Below are 6,826 nucleotides of genomic sequence, written 5' to 3'. Positions count from 1 at the left end.
GCCAAGTCGACCACCATCAACATCTGATTTAAGTGATCCTCCGGATCACTGTCGGCGACAAGAGATCGGCCTCCGCCGGCGACCAGAGAGCGGAGATCGGACGTCGCCAGCGACCAGAGAGCAGGAGGATCTACCCAGAATTACTGGGTTTCGAGTAGGTTGAAGCTTGAAGAACAGGGGAGAGGAGAGAGAAATAGAAGAATATGAGATTTTTTTTTTTTGAGTTTCTGTCAAAGGGAAGGTAAGTAAATGGGGTCATAACACAATTAAGGGCAAAATAGTAAAACTCCACTAACGGTAGACTAACGCCGTTAACTGTTAGGTGTATCTCATGAACAGTACGGATAAATAGGGGCATATTATGTTAATCGAAACACGCGAGGGTATTTGGTGCGTTTTTGTAAACCTCGGGGGTATTTCATGAAAAAACCGAATTATTTGTTTAATAGGATGGTGGGTGATAGAGTATATTAGATGTATTATTAAATTAGATGGTGGAGTTGATAAGTTACTAAAAATGGCAAGTGTATCTCTTAAATAAATACGGCGGGAAAAGACAAGTGTATCCCTTAAATAAATACGGAGGGAGTATTTATATTAGGGGCCCTTACATTATTGTTTCACCTAGGGCCCATAAAATGTCAGGACCGGTCCTGTATCAACCGCTACCTTGACAGCTAATCTCTACCCTCTACTCATTGACAGCTACCCGCTATTCTACTCTAAAAGCTACCCGCTACCGCTAGTTTGCCGAACATGACCTACGATTGAACGTCTGTTTCCACTTTGTCGGTTTGTCCCACGTTCGAATTTCTCCATACCCATTTACAATTTATGTCAAGAAAAAATGACGGTTTTACCTCCAGCTTTGGAGAATAACCATCTTTTTGGGCTTTACAAACTTTACCGCTTCTGAGCTTTCTCTCCTCCCTTTGACAAATTTGTAAGATGACGATTGATTAGCAAGTTTGCAAGAATGGTTGACATGCTTGCTGCTACTAGGAAAGCTTCATTTCTCTCCTTCAATGGTGGCGGTAATCTTCTTCGTCTCTCTCCTCCTCCATTCCTGTTGTTGCTTTCTAATTTACCCAGTTGTTCTTCATTTTATCGTTTCCAATTTCAATTTCCATTCCGTTTTTACTCGATTGGTGCAAATAGAATTGTTCATATTGATGCTGCTAACCCTCAATTGTTCCTTAAGTCTGTCAGAGAACAATGTAAATTAGGGTTTACCAAGATTGAAAATCCCCTTTCCCTCTTTCATCAGATGCAATCCCTGCGTCCTTTGCCTTCTATTATTGATTTCTGTATGTTATTTACTGCCATGTCTAAGATCAAACCCCACCCTCCTTTCTCCACTGTCATTACTCTCTCCAAAAAGCTTGAGTTGTCTGGCATTTCACCTAATGATTATTCACTCTGCATTCTCATCAATTGTTACTGCCGCTCTGGCCGTGTTGATTTCGGGTTTTCTGTTCTTGGGAAGATCATTAAGTTGGGCCATCAACCCGGAATTATCATCTTTTCCACCCTCATCAATGGCCTTGTCAGTTCTTATCGTCTCCCCCAAGCTGTCAAATTGTTGGATAAAATTGTCAAACTTGGGTTTCAGCCCGACTTGATTGTCTACGGTACTATGTTCAAAGGTCTCTGTAGATCGGGCGACAATGCTGGTGCTCTTAATTTGCTTAGGAAAATGGAATCTCATAGACATTGCATGCCCAATGTTGTGATATATAGCACCATCATTGATAGTCTGTAAAGACCAATTACTACCCCAGGCTCTCCACCTTTTCAAGGAGATGAAATCCAAAAGAATTTCCCCTAATGTTGTCACCTATAATACCTTAATTCGAGGTATGTGTTCTTTGGGAAAATGGAAAGAGGCTGAAGATATGTTGACTGAGATGTTGGAGAACAGCATAATGCCTGATATCGACACATACAATATGTTGATTGACATGTATTGTAAGGAAGGCAAGGTTGGTGAAGCACGAGCTATATTTGATTTGATTACTAAGGGAGCTCTGGTTCCCGATATCATCACTTACAATACTTTGATAGATGGATATTGTTTACGTAGTGAGATGGATGAGGCAGAAAAACTTATGGAATTGATGATTAAAGATGGTTGCAAACCTGATGTAGTTACTTACAGTAGCCTAATCAATGGATATTGCAAGTCTAAAAAGATTGACAAAGCTCTGGTTTTGCTCCAGGAGATGCCTTTTAAAGGATTAACTCCCAATGTTGTCACGTATAGCACTCTTATTGATTCCTTATGCAAGGACAATCAACTACAATTTGCACGCCAGCTCTTTGATGAAATGATATCTCATGGAATAACACCAAATGTAGTCACTTTTACTTCAATGATTGCTGGCCTATGTCAAAATGCACTGATTGATGAGGCAATACACTTGTTGAAAGACATGAAGAAGCATGGAGTGGCTCCCAATATGTTCACGTATACTATCCTAATTGATGGCATGTGTGAAACTGGGAAACTTGAAGAGGCGATGGGCATTTTCTCCTTTCTTGCATCTCAGGGGTTACAACCAACTGCGTATACGTACAATGTAATGATCAAAGGTTTCTGCAAAAAAGGGTTACTAACTGAAGCCAATGATTTATTAAAGAAAATGGAGAATGATGGCTGTCCAGCAGATGATTGCACCTTTAATACAATGATAAGGGGATATATTTATGGTAATTACCTGAGCAAAGCTTTGGAGCTTGTCAACATTATGACTAGGAAAGGATTTGCAGCTGATGCTTATACTACTTCATTATTTGTTGACCTACTCATTGATCCCAGAGTTAGTGAAGAAATTAAGGCTTTGCTTCAAAATTTTTTTAGAAATGACGAAGTACTTTGCAGAAGTAATGATCAAAGGTTTCTGTAAAAAAGGTTTACTAACTGACGCCAATGAGCTATTAATGAAAATGGAGAATGATGGGTGTCCTCCAGATGATTGTACCTACAATATAAGCAAGGCTTTGGAGCTTGTCAACATTATGACGAGCAATGGATTTGCAGCTGATGCTCAAACTACTTCCTTGTTTGAGACTTACTTATTGATCCCAGCGTTAGCAAAGAAAACAAGGCTTTATTTCAGAAGTTTTTCAAGAACTAAGTAAGTAATTTGTAGATATCTGAAGTAATTATCCTTAATCTTACCTGTCTTAATCATTTTTGGAGCGCGGTATGTTTGCTTGTCGGTTTCTTCATCTCTGCTACTCGTATTTGTTTCATCACTTGACCTCCCCCTTCCCTGAGAAAAGTTTATTCTATATTTCTTAGGTAAACAAGCATGTAAAGGTGGAATTGTTTCAGTGTTACAAGTTGGACCTGATTGTTTAACTTTTGTAAGAGTAATTGAATTCACTTTGAAGGACTAGGTGGCATTACATTGATGCTTTTATGATTCACCACATTTGAAATGAAATTTCAGTTCTTTGGTGAAAGATTCATTGACCCTGAAGGGTGGGAGATTAGAGTACCATGAGAATTCCCGTGTGTGGTAATACGGAGTAATTCGTATCCATTGCCTTTAGAGATATAAATTTGATCCAGTAATATTTTAAAATGAAAATCATTTCTTTGGCAAAAGTTGGAACTTAGTCCTAGTGAACGAGTAAGATGTCTGTGAGCCCAGCCCAGAGGTAAAGGATTTTCTGTTTCTTTTAGCTAAACAAGATAAATTCAACCACGCTGTGCTTGAAGTTCATGTTCTGAAATAGTTGCATGCTTCTTCCTTTGACACTAGAGTATATGCTGCTTTATGCTAAACTTATTCATTCAAACATTATTTTTTTACAATTGGGGTTTAAGTATGCTTTGCTTGATGAAAGTGTACTCTAATTACATTTCTTTTGCTGTCATTCCCAATTATGTTGTGACATATTTTTTTACATTAACAGAGTTTCTTACGTATAAGAGTAACAAAGGTGATTAAGATTTATGCTGCTCTTCCTTTGTTAAAAAAGCCTCAACATTTTTCTTGCATTAGATGTAACTATGTAAGCTTTTGATCTCCTTCATTACTTTTCCCAAACAAGAGAACCTATATTTATGCTAATCGCTAACTTCCCTGTATTTCATAGTGGCGCCTAGCCTCCTACTTTTTCCTTGACAACCGTATGAAATGATAGATGAGAGTTGCCCTTAAAAAAAAAAAGATAGATGAGAGTTACAAATGGCTTTTGCCTTTTAAACCAAAAGTCAAAACCTTAAGTTGTCGTCTTCCATAGCTGGTGGCGATTTGGTTGTTGGGTTGAACAAGAGATATCATGTTGAAGGGCAGGAAGGGAGTGGGAGGCTGGAGGATGGGTGTATTCCATATTCTTTTAAACAAGAGGCTTGTAATGTTATTGGATTCTCCTGCCGGTTTTTCGTTCTGTAGCTAAGTGCTATCTAGGAATCAAGATGCAACTAGATACAAACCATTATCCTGCCACTCAAAGTATTATCTTTATGTTATTTCATTTTTTGTTATCTCCTATCCCATTTTGTGGGATCCTATTATATTTAACAAATCCCGGACTCTCTCTCTCCTCAATAATAGTATCCACATGTGTGTCCCCCCCCCCCCCCCCCCCCCTTTTTTTTTTTTTTTACTTTTTCTTAGTTTTGGTTGCTACAATAACCGAGGAGGATTCCGGAGAATGGAGGGAGTATCAATGCTTAGTACATAGTATGTGTTCTTAGACCTATTCCATGCCAATGTTCTGCTTTCCAGTTTAAATTAAAATATTGGTCCTGTAGGCATATACCTTTCAAATGTAAATATATTATTTGGTTGAATGAATTATCTTAATAAAATTAGTGATTAATATTGATATTATTTTCTCAAAGTATTGTACAATACTACAATGTACTACTAATCTAAAATTATTTGGTTGAGATCTGCATAAAAATAGTGAAGATCACAGGATTCAGTATAGTATAGTTACCAGAAAAGGAAAAGAAGATGAGATGCCTCTTTGGTGTTATTTTTTTCACGTAGAAATTAACCGAGTTCACTTTTCACACCATTTTCTTACAAATTAGATTTTACCAGTCATTTCTCTGCCGACCTTTTGTCACGAAACTGTTAATGCTTAAATACAATTCCTGACGTTAATGCTTGATAAGATAGTCACTCGGTTCATTGTAACATTGAAGTGCTGTAAAATAACGCTTGCTAAGCTATTTGATTGATATTGGCTCATGTGGTGTCATTTCAATGTTTTGGCCATTTAGTTTTAAATTTATCTTAACATCTGAATTTTAATAGGTACAAGAAGACGAGAAGTAATAGAGCAGGGAATGCAGTGCTCTCCTCAGTCCTCACTCCATCTCAAGGTAGCATTTCTTGTTTTGTTTTAATCCCTATACTCAGTCTTTGATCTTTGGTACTAATTTTGGTTCATTTGTTCTCAATCATATTGTATGAGCTAAGCTGTGTCTTTTGTGATTGGTCTTTTTGGGTTATCCTGTGTTTCATTTAAGAGTTTAAACTTTAACCAGCAAAAACCACCGAGGAACATTTTTCTGTAACTTTTGGTTATCAGGAGGGTTGATTGTTTTGAAAACAGTACGTTATAATAAATTTATATTAGTTTTCTGCGAGAATGTTTTCTTAGAATTATTCCACCATAAACACAATCACTATGTCAAGATGCATTTAGATATTGGTTAGTTTAGCTGAAAAGTTTTTTGCTTGGTATGATGAAGATTTCAGTCCAAAAACCTGTCTGAACATTTCCTTCTCATTCATTACCAGAACAGGAATAAGGTAGTCGACTCACGAGTTCATGACACTATACTTGTATAGTTATATGTGGTGAATTGGTGATTTGTGCTGAAGATTTCACTCCAAAACCTGTCTGAACATTTCCTTCTCATTCATTACCAGAACAGGGATAAGGTAATCAACTCTAGAGTCATGACACTAGATTTAAGTACACTTATATGTGGTGATTGGCTCATGTCCTTTACTGGATGGGAATACTTGATGATCTTTTCACTCAGACAGCGAAATCTTTTCTCCAGGCTTTCCTTTCATGTTGATGACTAAATAAAACTAGTGTACTGTAACTTTTGTGACAGATGACTCTCTCTGTTAAGAGGCTTTTCTGTCAAAGATGCATTTGATAATTTCAGTTGCCCTATATCACCATGTGACTGTATGTTTCATGCTGTCTCTCTTGCTAGGTAGTCAAGCCAAGTATTAATCAAGAAAATATGTGTATCTTGCTGATAAATATCATGCCTAACGCGTGCATAAAATGCGGGGGTGGTGGCTCGTACAAGTATGGTGACATGCTGGAACGTAAACTCAGCCGGAAGATACTTCATATGTAAGAGGTCATCCTGTGGAAGTACTGCTTAGTAATCACTCCTTTTGCTCAGGACTCAGGGTTCTTTGAGACTGTTTTTTCTTAAATTTATGTATCGATATTGAACACTATATGCTTCTATCTTAATGGAATTGAACTTAACTAAATTTGGATTGGATTGGATTGACTGGATCTTAACTAAACTAAATTGGACTGGATGAGCTGAAAAATAAGTAAAAAAGAACACGATGTTATCGATGCTCCGTTTAAAACAATGATTTTCAATAGTATAGAGAGTTCCACGGTTATACGAATGTTATGATATAAATTTTGCAATCGCATGCTTATATCCAATTTTTTTCCCCTTTTGAATTACGGTTTATCAGGTTCAAATAGGGCTCTGTCACTTCACTCGATATTTTATGAACTTAAATTACTTTTAATAATTAAAACAAGACACGCGCCAAGGCACCGAAAAGTTGTCAAAGGACGACAAAGGATC

The 6,826-nt window shown here is 37.3% G+C and overlaps 1 pseudogene; it reads left to right on the top strand.

Annotated features, from left to right (window-relative positions):
- Window positions 1-852: 852 nt before the first annotated feature.
- Window positions 853-6,537, top strand: LOC110792975 (putative pentatricopeptide repeat-containing protein At1g12700, mitochondrial; annotated as a pseudogene).
- The last annotated feature ends 289 nt before the right edge of the window (window positions 6,538-6,826 follow it).

This window comes from Spinacia oleracea, chromosome 4 (assembly GCF_020520425.1).
Source record: "Spinacia oleracea cultivar Varoflay chromosome 4, BTI_SOV_V1, whole genome shotgun sequence".
Lineage (NCBI taxonomy): Eukaryota > Viridiplantae > Streptophyta > Magnoliopsida > Caryophyllales > Amaranthaceae > Spinacia > Spinacia oleracea.
This window is presented reverse-complemented; position numbering and strand designations above follow the sequence as displayed.